The following is a 14,480-nucleotide window of genomic DNA, read 5'->3' as shown; positions in this document are numbered from 1 at the left end:
CCAGATTTTTAAAATAAAGCATATATTTGCCTCTCTGTAATTCACAACATTGGCATTTGAGGGGGTACTTTTTAAAAATATGTGTTTCTAATTATACTCACTGACTTCTCCTTATATGATGTGATAAATCTAGGACCTACATATGAATAGGTACATGTGTAGGTGTGTTTGTATATCTGTGAGTGTGTGTATTTAGGATGTATTTTTTACCACTCTGGGGAAATATTTCGATTGTAATAATTTAAATTATTTAAAAAATTGTCTTTATTCTTAGGCCTATTAACTCTGAAAGGATATTTCCCGGGAAAATATACTATATAAGCCATATATGTAAAACATTTTTATTAATTACCAGAAATTTGGAAAACACAGAAACACATAGCAGTGCATATTTCTCAAACAACATCTATGAGAAATCAAAAAGCAGTTTTAAAAATCTATGTTTTACAACCTTAATTAGTATACTAGAGAAACATCTTGTTGAGGAGAATGGAACATGAGGATTAATATATCAGCAGGTCAAAAGCAGGCTAGAGTCATGACTCCAACCCCAGTTTTGAGAGACTACCCTCTAGTGGAGTAAAAAGAAATGGCACTTATTAGATTTACTTAGGAAAAAAAAAAAAACCTTCACATCTAATTGCTCCTTAAGTGTTTATTGACATGACATAGACCAATAGTTTGCAGTTATTATAATAATAATAATACCAGGAAAAATTTTAAACAATAGGGTTATCTTTAAATACTGAATATTTTCACTCTGTAGTTTTCTAGAAACAGTTCCCAAATGCTTTTTTTCTATAAGAATTTATTCAAATGAATCAAAATAAGTTCAAGATAAAAGTAGCATCTCATTTAACCTAATACTTATTTCAGAATGTTATTGTAAGGTTTTATTCTTTACTGGATACTCTAGTATTTACTCAGAAAGCACCGAGTCAGTTCTGTATGTTAGGGATCGTGGTTGGGTGTTGGGATGTTGTGTTGGAGTATATTAACGTGTAATTTAATGTACTTTTAATAATAGTAATAACCATCCTTCTTACCCCTTAATTTTAATCTAGCAAATCTTAATTTCTTTAATATTCCAAATTATTTCAATATTTGCAGGATTTATTTCCACATATGGAAGAATAATCTTAAAATTGTGATAATTATTTGTAAAAAGAGAATTTTTATTTATGCCATGGTATCTTAAGTGATTAATTTTCATTGATTGGTATTGACTGTATAATTGACAAATCCAGTAATCAAACCAATTATAATGTACTCCCATAATGAAGGTAAGTTGTGATAGTCAGATACATGATTAAACTACTTTCTTGGTTTTTAAATGAAACTGCAGTCATACCTAATATTTTAAATTTCAGTCTCTTTCAGAAATCAAGAAAAAATCTTTTCAGTTTTGATTCAGTTAGAATTGTTAAAGGTAGGCATTTATATGTTACCTTACATTATTTCATAGGAAGTTGTTTTAACTAAATGATCACTCTTTTGTAAGTGGGAGATCAGAGTGCTCTTCCTGCAATTGTCCTTTTAATGTAGGTACATGATAAATTTAAAATATTTTATACTCATTTTTATAAATTTAATATCATGGAGCACTAGAAATGAGATTTTTTTTTATTTTTTATTTTTTATTTTTTATTATACTTTAGGTTTTAGGGTACATGTGCACAATGTGCAGGTTTGCTACATATGTATCCATGTGCCATGTTGATTTCCTGCACCCATTAACTCGTCATTTAGCATTAGGTATATCTCCTAATGCTGTCCCTCCCCCCTCCCCCCACCCCACAACAGTCCCTGGAATGTGATGTTCCCCTTCCTGTGTCCATGAGTTCTCATTGTTCAATTCCCACCTATGAGTGAGAACATGCGGTGTTTGGTTTTTTGTCCTTGTGATAGTTTACTGAGAATGATGGTTTCCAGTTTCATCCATGTCCCTACAAAGGACATGAACTCATCATTTTTTATGGCTGCATAGTATTCCATGGTGTATATATGCCACATTTTCTTAATCCAGTCTATCGTTGTTGGACATTTGGGTTGGTTCCAACTCTTTGCTATTGTGAATAGTGCCGCAATAAACATACGTGTGCATGTGTCTTTATAGCAGCATGCTGCTAGAAATGAGATTTTAATGTGAAAGAGAAAATGACTCTGGCTTTGGATGAAAAGGATGACGATTCTGTTCTTTGACTGGAATTTCTATCTTGCTCCAAGAGCATCAGCAGCTTTGTAGAATCAGTGTGTGTTTTGGGTGTTTTTTCACTTATCAGGGAGTTCAGTCCTTAACTGTAAATATGAAATGTGGCTCTCTCCAAAGATACATGAAAAAATTATCTTGGTATCACATCTATATAGTGAAGTACCATATGAAGACATTACATTGTAATACAGTAAGGATTTTAGAGTCTTTGAATTAATACAATTGTGAGTGATCATCAAATGAGAACCATGGAATCTTAGCACACAGTTGGCACATTAAAGCCAGGATAGAGCCCCTCAGGTATTCCAGGTTTTTTTCACCATATTACCCTGTCATCTACTGGATGATTGACAGGTCTCTGCTAATTCTTCTTTTCCTTCTTCTCGTTCTTTTCTTCCTTCTTCTTACTCTCCCTCCTTCTCTCCCTTCATTTTTTTTTCTTTAAGTTTCTTCCTTTAGAAGGCACTAAAGCTTCAGAGAAATTTCACATTGCAAACCACAGTATTACATGGTTGTACATGTTACCTACATTGTAGGAAATGTCTACAGGGTTTCCTAGATGAATACTGAGTTTTAATGGAAATGTATTGAAATGGTTTTAAAACATAAATGAATAATTACAACCCTTAAATTATACTGAAAGAGTTTTGCCTTCGTCATCAAATAAGAAAATATTGGGGTACAGTAGATAGATATTCACTGACTTAGTGGTTGGGATTTTTAACTTGTTTATTGCTATTTCTTCAAATGCTGGGCTTTATTTGCCTGTGTGCTTTTCTTAGAAAAGTAGCCTGGACAGTCGGTAGAATGTGGGTTGTAGAGCCACAATGGCTGGGTTTGAATCCTTACCTTGCCACTTCCTAGAGACTCTGAGCATCATGTTAAGTATCATCTCTGTTAAGTATCGTCTGTGCATCTTGGTTTAAGTATAATCTCTGCATGTCATTTTTCTCCTAGAATTGTTATGAACATTAAAACAGTTAATATGTATACCGGGTTTAGAAAAGTGCTGAAATAGAGTAGTCTTGAACAAATGTTTGACATTATTATTGGCACTATTATGGTAGTGGTCACTGTTATCATGGTCATTGTCTTCCTCCTTTAACAAGATATAATCTCTCATTTGACCCACAATAGCACTCTTTATCGCTCTTATTACTTATCATTTTTTTGGTATTATAATTGTTTCTGTAATTTTACCTGTTTCCCCTTTTAGCGTATAAGATTCTCCTAGAGGGAGTATATGTCTTACTACGTTTTTAAGCTCCACAATGCATATAAAATGGATAAAATAACATCTGTCGAGCACTAACATATGTTTGTATGTTATATACATTAACTTCAAAAATATTCTATTTAAATTGGGATTGATATATAAATTATAGCTATTCCAGTTGAATTATAGCTATTCTAGTGTTTCGTTTTTTTTTTTTTTTTTCTTTTTTTAAGATGGAGTCTTACTCTGTTGCCCAGGCTGGAGTGCAGTGGCACGATCTCGGCTCACTGCAACCAATGCCTTCCGGGTTTAAGCGATTCTCCTGCCTCAGCCTCCCTGGTAGCTGGGACTATAGGCGTGTGCCACCGTGCCCTGCTAATTTTTTGTATTTTTAGTAGAGATGGGGTTTCACCATGTTATCCACGATGGTCTCGATCTCCTGACCTCATGATCAGCCCGCCACAGCCTCCCAAAGTGCTGAGATTACAGGCGTGAGCCACCGTGCCCGGCCAAGATAGATATTTTTACCTTCAATTGACAGCGTAGAAACATTGGCTGAAAGAAGCTAGCTTACTTGCCCAATGTCCCAAAACTATTAAATAATGAGGCTAAAATTTGAACTCAGTTCTGTCTGCTTACAGAGCCAAAGCTCTTTCTACTGCACAAGATACTCAATATTCACTTGTAAAATAAATGAATGCTTGATGGATGGCTGAGTCAACCAATTCAATATAGTCAGCAACAGGGGATGCCAAAAATAAAATACTATTTTTAAAAAGGAATGAGTTTTATGCACAAGACAGTGGTTGCTTTTATACAGTAGTGGTTGTTCAGGTTTGATGATAGAATTTTTATTGCTGTCATGATTTGAGAAGTAGAGCTCTGAAGAAATGCAGTGCCTAGTGGAAAAAATGAGTTGATATGCTCAGAAAGCTAAATACATATGAATGAGTCACTGATGGTGAGGGGCTGATGTTGTGCTAGGAAGGTCTTCAATGACTTTGTCCTTTGTGGTCTAATTCTAATAACAGATTAGTTCTCAATTCAGTTAGAAACATGATGTAAGGTGAGTAATAGTACTGACTGTTTGTTAGAATGTTGAACTAAAGCAAGTTGGGTCAGAGTTCTCATTTTCTTTTTCAAAGGAGTTTTGGAAAGTAGAATTGGAGAAAAACAGAGATTCTTATTTACCTATGGGTTTTGTTTTAATTTTATTTTTTTTCTTTATTTTTGAGACAGTTCTTGCTCTGTTGCCCAGGCTGGCGTGCAATGGCACGATCATAGTTCAGTGCAATAACCTCGAAATCCTGGGCTCAAATGTTCCTCCTACCTCAGCTTCCAGAGTAGCTAGGACCACAGGCACAAGCCACCATACCCTGCTAATTTTTCTTTTTCTTTTCTTTTTTCTTTTTTTTTTTTCTTTGAGTAGAGATGGGGTCTCTCTATGCTGCCCAGCCTGCTCTCAAGCGAACCTTCCACCTCGGCCTTCCAAATGGCTGGGATTACAGACGTGAGCCACAGTACCAGTCCATGTCTTTTTTTTTAATACTTTTATTTTAAGTTCAGGGGTATATGGGCAGGTTTGTTACAGAGGTAAACATGGGTCATGGGGCGGGGTTTTATGCATATTATTTCATCACTCACGTATTAACCCTAGTACCCATTAGTTGTTTTTTCTAATCCTCCCCCTCCTCCCACTCTTCACCCTCCAGTAGGTACCAGTGTCTGTTGATTTTTCATCATTTAGCCCCCACTTAAAAGTGAGAACATGTGGTATTTGGTTTTCTGTTCCTGCATTAGTTTGCTAAGGATGGTAGCCTCCAGCTGCATCCATGTCCCTGCAACAGACATGATCTTGTTCTTTTTTAATGGCTGCATGGTATTCCTTGGTATTTATGTACCACATTTTCTTTATCTAGTCTATCACTGATGGGTATTTAGGTTGATTTCCTATCTTTGCTATTGTGAATAGTGCTGCAGTGAACATACATGTACATGTGTCTTTATGAAAAGTGGTCAAAGAATATGAACAGACACTTCTCAAAAAAAAAATACGTGCAGCCAACAATCATGTGAAAAATAGCTCAACATCACTGGTCATTAGAGAAATGGAAATAAAAACCACAGTGTGGTGCCATCCCACATCAGTCAGAATGGCTACTATTAAAAAAGTCAAAAAACACCTTACCAAGTCCTTACTAGATTAATGGGACGCAAACCCACGAAAATTTAGTTAACAGCTAAATATACTAATCAACTAGCTTCAATCTACTGACGAGGTTGTGGAGAAAAAGGAACACTTTTACACTGTTGGTGGGAGTGTAAATTAGTTCAACTGCTTTGGAAGACAGTGATTCCACAAAGACCTAAGCCAGAAATACCATTCGACCCAGCAATCCCATTACTGGGTATATACCCAAAGGTCTCACTTTTAATGAAAGATATGAATCATTTGAAGAACAAAAGTAATCTCACTATGCCAAGAAATTCACAATCAAGGATGACATGTCAGAAATCAGTGAGATAAATTTTTTTCTCTATCTCTTTCTCAGATTCCTTTATTCTTCCCTATGTTTCTCCTTATATTTCTCTGTAGATCCAAAAAGGTCTGTCATCTTGGCTTTTCTCTATGTCTCTCTCCATTCTTTTCACTCAGGGGATTGACTTTTACTCCTTTTCTAGCGATATGAAAAAATTATCTAGCAATATTTCCACAAAATCCATACATATACTTGTTATTCATACTACAATAACAACAATCATCCCTTTAATCCTGAACCCTAGTCTGTCTTTCCTTCTCTGTTCTCATATTAAGTTTCTCAAAAGAGCTATCAATATTTGCTACAATCACATCATCACTTTCTACCTACTTTTTCAGTTGACCTTTCTCTGATTTCTAATCCAACCTTGTTACTGAAATTCTGCTTTGGAATCTCAACCAGTGCCCTCCCAATTTGGTTCTTGCACATCAAAGCCTCCTAAGTCATCCTCATGCTTGTCTGCACCTTCTGTCTCTTGTCATTGTGGGTTCATCTACCTCTTAAGTATTTATCCTAGGCTTGTTCTTTTCTCTACTGTTCTTTATACGCTCTCTTAGATAGTATTGTCTCTTCTACCATGTAATTACTACTTTCAAACCTATATCAATGCTCTTGCAAGTAAAATTAATCAGTCTCTTTATCCATGCATCCATCCATCCATCCGTCTATCTATCTTTCTTCCTATCAGTCCTTCCCTCCAATTGTCTGGTAAATGTCTCTACTTGCGTGATCCCCAGGCACTCTATTCTCTACATGTCTAAAGCTGACCTCTTAAGTGCTCCCCTAAACTGGCTTTCTTCTTTTTTCCTTTCTTTTTTTTTTTTTTTTTATTTCTGCTGCTGCCTAGTTACCTAGAGAACTGCAGGAACTTTGGATCTTGTGCCTCATATCTTGCATTTCACCATATACAACTTGATTTTACTCTGAAGTTTTCTTAAATTATCTTCTCTGTCTGCTAGATGTTCATCATCTCTTACCTTGGCTGCTGCGATTTCTCCTAACTTCCCTGCTTCCAGTCTCATCTTTTCTGGTTCATCTTTCTTGCTTCTCATCTCATACCTTCTAGTCCATTCTTCCCTTCCTCCACAACACAGTCATGCTCACACTTGTGTTTAGCAAGGCTGCTTCTTACTGTTCACTCTTCATTCCTCAGTTCAATTATTTCTTGACAGCAAATTTAGTATTTTTGTTTTTATATTTATTATTGGTATTATTCAGAAAATAGAAACGATTTTCCTTGAGCTATCCACAAGCCACAATGAAATAGATCAAATTTTAAAATATGCATAGCTGTACAAATGCAGAAATTATGTATGCTGAAATTAAAGTACCTAGAATAATATTAAATAGCATTTGTTGAGTTTAACTATATGCAAGACACTGAAACTTGGTAGACCCTGCACACATATGGTTTCATTCTTACAGTACGGTGAGGCAGTCAGGGACTTTCCCCTTTTCACAGAAGAGGAAACTGGGGTTGGTGAACTTCTACAGTTATCACGCTAGTGAGGAAGAAAAGCTAGAATGCAAGTCAGACTCCAAAGCCAACAGTCTTAAAACTGTATTTTCTTCTCTTCAGTGATCTTTTGAGGCCCTCGTTCTCCTCTTCTTTGCAGGTTTTATAGCTTAATTTTTGCTTCCTGTGTTTGCTTATGTGTAACCAGATTGACAAAAAATATTCATGGTGGAAGACTAACAATTTAGCTATACCTCATGTTTTTCAACCCCAAAATGTTTGACAATATTTTTATTCTCCTAATTGGATGATTAACATAGTGTGAAGGTATCTATAAATCATTATTCCTCAAAGGCAAACATTATATCAGCTGAGATAATTTTTTATTATTTTCATGTTGGTTTTTATTTTGGATAGTTGTTATTTGTCTGCCTTTAAGAGTCAATATTTATGAATGACAATTGTATTACCCAGAGAAACCAGCTCTTTTTCTAATTATTGTGTCATCCTGAAACTAAATAACAAAATGGATCGATACACATGCATAAAACTTCAAGATTGGTATACATGAAACTACTTTACTATATTTTAAATATATTTGAGACTACAAAAGCCAACATTTGCACCCTGTTTTAATAGCAGAGTTTCAAAGCTTTATTGAAGATGATTGTTATGCAGAAAACTGGAAAATCAGAAGTAGTAGTCTCTAGGCATAGAAGGAACAAGAACAGGACAGTCTTAGGTTTTTGAGGTAAGGAAATGTAAAATACAGTCAAACAAAAGAGCAACACGTGTCATTTTTTTTTTTGGCAAAATCGCTTATCTTTCTTTCCATTCCATAGACATGATGCAGAAAATGAGCAAATTAACCCTCACCATTAAGAGCACTTCTTACATCCTTAACCTTTTATAAAGGGTACATTTGATTAGAAATGCAATGAATATTCAGTGCTTTGGTCAGTTTAGACTTTGGGGGTGCTCCCCAGCTGTATAATGCTCACTGAGAGCCTATGTGTGAACCACAAGCCCGGGAGAAGCCTGGCTGGCTGAAGGGGCTGTGCTGAAGGCTTTCACATAGTTACCATTACTAAGGAAACCACTTGTTTTGTCTGAACACTCTCTGAATAGATGTCTCATTTGAAGTCTAGTGCTCAAACCATGAGGATTGCATTATGGAGCTGAGAAAGAAATGAGGAGAACAAAAAATGCTTGAAAATGCCAACAAGCATTCACAAAGCGTTGTACTGTAATAACATTCCATGAGACAGAAGGTGCGTTTATTTTTGCCGCATTCCAAGTTATTTCGGTGTTATAAAAGCAAATTCCTTTGCTTGCCCACGTAATCAAAATAAGAAAAGCAGATGTTCTTCTGACCTATTCTTAATTCCTGCTCTTGTTAGGGTCTCACTGAGAAGTGTGACATACAGCAAAAGAAGGACAAAATATGGATTCTCATATTAATATAGATTTACTCCATTGTGCTTTATAACTAAATGGTGTAGTGCTATCCCTGTGCCAATAAACAAACACATGTTCAGAGTCAGACCTCAGGATTTGTAGCCTCCAAATGATTACTGTTAAATTCAGAATGGCTACTGCAAACTGGTGCTTGGTGCTCATTAATGAGCATCCAATTCAGATTTGGAGTGAGAAAACACTGCTTCTAGGAGACTCCTGCTCCACTCTCCAGCTTCTGCCAACCTACAGCAAAGAACGCAGCTCCTACTGAAAATATCAGGCAATCCTTCTTTCTTCCTCACTCTGGAAAGTAGAGTTTGCGGGACTTTGATTACAGTATATTCTTTATCATCCCTCTCCCCGTTTTTGATATGGTCGATGACGTTATTTTAAAAGTATACAATTTGCTATGCGGACACCCAGTCAGAGTTTGCCACCTCTACACCCATATAGAAAGTCACGGAAGGAAGTCATTCTTACCTCTGTGTTGAGCTACTTTAATCCTTTCAGCAAATGAGAGATGTATCAACACAGTTAATCCACAAATGCAGAAATTAATAAATATGTATAGATTACTTGTTTTACTTTTTGCGGACTGTCAGCTATGACAGTTAGTGTCTTGCCTACACAAGAGTCCATGAATGAATGAGATCTTTGGACTCACAGCCCAGAGCTTTAGCACTGCGCTAAGGACAGTACCTCTGTGCACAGGTTGGTCAAGTCTCTCTTTGGAAGACCACTGTTACAAAGAGGTGCTAGCATGTCTAAAATCTAGAAACAGGCACAATAAGCAAGTACAAGTTTATTTCTTTCATGGATTCTTACAGATTAATACTAAAAAATTATAAATTTGAAACACTAACACAGCATTGTCAGAAGAAAGTCTTTCGTTTGTTTGTTTTTACATTTTCTTTTTTCCTTAAATATATTGGCAGTCTCGCATTTTTAATAAACATATATTTCAAGTAATTGTCTTTTGCAGATTTCTTCCTCAACCAAATTTAAGAGATGCCAAATTCAGTAGAATTGACTAAGGATAAACTAAATAGTTTTCTAGCATTTAATGGGGCATCCCAACACCATTAAAAAGGCCCTAAATTTGAAAGCATGAAAGAAGAAATTTTATTCATGTGAAAGTACACAAATACTTTTCCTATCAATAATATCCTCACTAGTCTGATTACAGGTCTTCAATTCATTTTGAAATGAACAGCCTGAAGCTGCCAGCTGTTTCTGATCTGATGTGCTTATAGAATATTTACTTAGGGTATATATTTAGCAGTTTAGATATCATGGCTGCTGACAAGAAAATTCTTCTAATACTGAAACTTACTATGAAGTTTCTTTTGTAAAATGAATATATATTTGGTCCCAGATATGTTACCTTGTCAAAATTTGGCAGTGAACAGGATGTCTGCATCTTTGTATTCCTGGTCCTCAGCACAATGCCTAGCATATATTAAGCATTCAGTAAGAAGAGATTGAACTGAATTGTTTGATATGAGAAAAATACAACAAAGTCAGCATTTATAAGATGATCCTTACCCTGGCTTAATTGAGTGTAGAATGATGGAAACAGCAAATGTTTAACTGTCTTTGACAATTAGCTAACAAAGTCTAATTTTTCTGTGTCCTTTCAATCACTTATAATCTTTTTGGAAATATTCTGTGTGTATACATACACACATATGTAATATATATTATACACACATATATATTATACACACATAATATATAATACACACGTATATAAGAATATACATATATTTATGTATATAAGAATATACATGTGAATATAAGTATATACATATATGTGTCTGTATGTTTACATATATATATATGTGATAAAATTGCATTGAAAGGATTGAGTCAAATCTAATAGCCCTTATTTTATTTCAAGTACAGTGGTTATGTTTGTATTTTTTCTCTTAATGGGAGAGTTTTCAAAATGCCTTTAAGTACCAAAAAACATCAGATATTCATTATAATTCTGTTTCTGCCTGCAGCAATAAGATCTGCAGTCCACTGTAACAGTCCTACATTTCAATTAACACCAAGCGTCATTTTATTTGGAGAAGTAAGTACTGTTTAGAAGACTTAAATTTGTTCATAGGACAAAGAAATTGTGTCTTAGTCCATTTTCTGTTGCTATAACAGAATACCATAGACTGGGTAATTTATAAAGAAATGACATTTTTTTTGGTAGTTCTGGAGGCTGCGAAGTTCAAGGTAAGGGGCTGCATCTAATAAGGACCTTATGACATCACACATGGCAGGGGGCATCACATGGTGAAAGAGTAAGAGCATGCCTGCTCAGGTCTCTCTTTCTCTTCTTATACAGCTACCAGTCTCATTATGGGAGCTCAGCTCTAATGACTTTATCTAAACCAAATTGCCTCCAAAAGGCCCCACCTCCAAGTGCCATCAGTATATGAATTTGGGGATCAAGCTTTCAACACATGAAATTTGGGGACACATTCAAACCATAGGAGATTATAATTTGAAGACAAATGGAGACTTTAGTTATTATCCAAATTATTAGTATATATGTATAATCATAAAGTTAGGAGCTCATTTACTAATTTAAAAATGTTATGGTCTTTACTATGCATACGCAAGCATACATGTGCTTTGAATTATGAAGTACCTCGTGCGATTTGGGACATTGTCTTAAGGCCCAGGTCAAAACTTATCTTCCTAGGGTAGATAAAATTCTAAGAATGATTAAAATATAGTGAACTTAAAAATAAGTAAATGCCAATTTGTATAGTATTAGATTTAGTGAATTTAGAAAAAAATTAATGTCATATTTAATTCAATGAAACATGTATTGATTTTGATTCCTTCTATGTTATTTAACTAAATTAATGTTGGCTTTTAAAATGTTTATTTAAAAAATACCACAGTGTAATCCCAGCAGTTTGGGAGGTCAAGGCAGGCGGATCACCTTAGGTCAGGAGTTCGAGACCAGCCTGGCCAACATGGTGAAACCCCGTCTCTACTAAAAATATAAGAATTAGCCATGTGCGGTGGCACATGCCTGCAGTCCCAGCTACCCAGAGACTGAGGCAGGAGAATCACTTAAACCTGGTAGGCAGAGGTTGCAGTGAGCTGAGATCGTGCCATTGCACTTCAGCCTGGGTGACAGAGCAAGAGTCCATCTTTTTTTTAAATTTTTTTATTTTTCTTTCTTTTTTTATTTTATTATTATACTTTAGGTTTTAGGGTACATGTGCACAATGTGCAGGTTTGTTAAATATGTATCCATGTGCCATGTTGGTTTGCTGCACCCATTAACTCGTCATTTAGCATTAGGTATATCTCCTAATGCTGTCCCTCCCCCCTCCCCCCACCCCACAACAGTCCCCGGAGTGTGATGTTCCCCTTCCTGTGTCCATGAGTTCTCATTGTTCAGTTCCCACCTATGAGTGAGAACATGCGGTATTTGGTTTTTTGTCCTTGTGATAGTTTACTGAGAATGATGGTTTCCAGTTTCATCCATGTCCCTACAAAGGACATGAACTCATCATTTTTTATGGCTGCATAGTATTCCATGGTGTATATGTGCCACATTTTCTTAATCCAGTCTATTGTTGTTGGACATTTGGGTTGGTTCCAACTCTTTGCTATTGTGAATAGTGCCGCAATAAATATACGTGTGCATGTGTCTTTATAGCAGCATTATTTATAGTCCTTTGGGTATATGCCCAGTAATGGGATGGCTGGGTGAAATGGTATTTCTAGTTCTAGATCCTTGAGGAATCGCCACACTGACTTCCACAATGGTTGAACTAGTTTACAGTCCCACCAACAGTGTAAAAGTGTTCCTATTTCTCCACATCCTCTCCAGCACCTGTTGTTTCCTGACTTTCTAATGATGGCAATTCCAACTGGTGTGAGATGGTATCTCATTGTGGTTTTGATTTGCATTTCTTTGATGGCCAGTGATGATGAGCATTTTTTCATGTGTTTTTTGGCTGCATAAATGTCTTCTTTTGAGAAGTGTCTGTTCATATCCTTCGCCCACTTTTTGATGGGGTTGTTTGTTTTTTTCTTTTAAATTTGTTTGAGTTCATTGTAGATTCTGGATATTAGCCCTTTGTCAGATGAATAGGTTACAAAAATTTTCTCCCATTCTGTAGGTTGCCTGTTCACTCTGATGGTAGTTTCTTTTGCTGTGCAGAAGCTCTTTAGTTTAATTAGATCCCATTTGTCAATTTTGGCTTTTGTTGCCATTGTTTTTGGTGTTTTAGACATGTAGTCCTTGCCCATGCCTATGTCCTGAATGGTATTGCCTAGGTTTTCTTCTAGGGTTTTTGTGGTTTTAGGTCTAACATGTAAGTCTTTAATCCATCTTGAATTAATTTTTGTATAACGTGTAAGGAAGGGATCCAGTTTCAGCTTTCTACATATGGCTAGCCAGTTTTCCCAGCACCATTTATTAAATAGGGAATCCTTTCCCTATTGCTTGTTTTTGTCAGGTTTGTCAAAGATCGGATAGTTGTAGATATGCGGCATCATTTCTGAGGGCTCTGTTCTGTTCCATTGATCTATGTCTCTGTTGTGGTACCAGTACCATGCTGTTTTGGTTACTGTAGCCTTGTAGTATAGTTTGAAGTCAGGTAGCGTGATGCCTCCAGCTTTGTTCTTTTGGCTTAGGACTGACTTGGCGATGCGGGCTCTTTTTTGGTTCCATATTAACTTTAAAGTAGTTTTTTGCAATTCTGTGAAGAAAGTCATTGGTAGCTTGATGGGGATGGCATTGAATCTATAAATTACCTTGGGCAGTATGGCCATTTTCACAATATTGATTCTTCCAACCCATGAGCATGGAATGTTCTTCCATTTGTTTGTATCCTCCTTTATTTCATTGAGCAGTGGTTTGTAGTTCTCCTTGAAGAGGCCCCTCACATCCCTTGTAAGTTGTATTCCTAGGTATTTTATTCTCTTTGAAGCAATTGTGAATGGGAGTTCACTCATGATTTGGCTCTCTGTTTGTCTGTGATTGGTGTACAAGAATGCTTGTGATTTTTGTACATTGATTTTGTATCCTGAGACTATGCTGAAGTTGCTAATCAGCTTAAGGAGCTTTTGGGCTGAGACGATGGGGTTTTCTAGATATACAATCATGTCATCTGCAAACAGGGACAATTTGACTTCCTCTTTTCCTAATTGAATACCCTTTATTTCCTTCTCCTGCCTGATTGCCCTGGCCAGAACTTCCAGCACTATGTTGAATAGGAGTGGTGAGAGAGGGCATCCCTGTCTTGTGCCAGTTTTCAAAGGGAATGCTTCCAGTTTTTGCCCATTCAGTATGATATTGGCTGTGGGCTTGTCATAGATAGCTCTTATTATTTTAAGATACGTCCCATCAATACCTAATTTATTGAGAGTTTTTAGCATGAAGGGTTGTTGAATTTTGTCAAAGGCCTTTTCTGCATCTATTGAGATAATCATGTGGTTTTTGTCTTTGGTTCTGTTGATATGCTGGATTACATTTATTGATTTGCATATGTTGAACCAGCCTTGCATCCCAGGGATGAAGCCCACTTGATCATGGTGTATAAGCTTTTTGATGTGCTGCTGGATTCGGTTTGC

The 14,480-nt window shown here is 36.1% G+C and overlaps 1 protein-coding gene across 5 annotated transcripts in view; it reads left to right on the top strand.

Annotated features, from left to right (window-relative positions):
* IMMP2L (inner mitochondrial membrane peptidase subunit 2) overlaps nt 1–14,480 on the top strand; it is an 894,195-nt gene that overhangs the window by 453,086 nt on the left and 426,629 nt on the right. The window lies entirely within an intron of this gene.

The sequence above is a fragment of the Nomascus leucogenys genome, chromosome 13 (assembly GCF_006542625.1).
Source record: "Nomascus leucogenys isolate Asia chromosome 13, Asia_NLE_v1, whole genome shotgun sequence".
In the NCBI taxonomy this organism is placed as follows: Eukaryota; Metazoa; Chordata; class Mammalia; order Primates; family Hylobatidae; genus Nomascus; species Nomascus leucogenys.
This window is presented reverse-complemented; position numbering and strand designations above follow the sequence as displayed.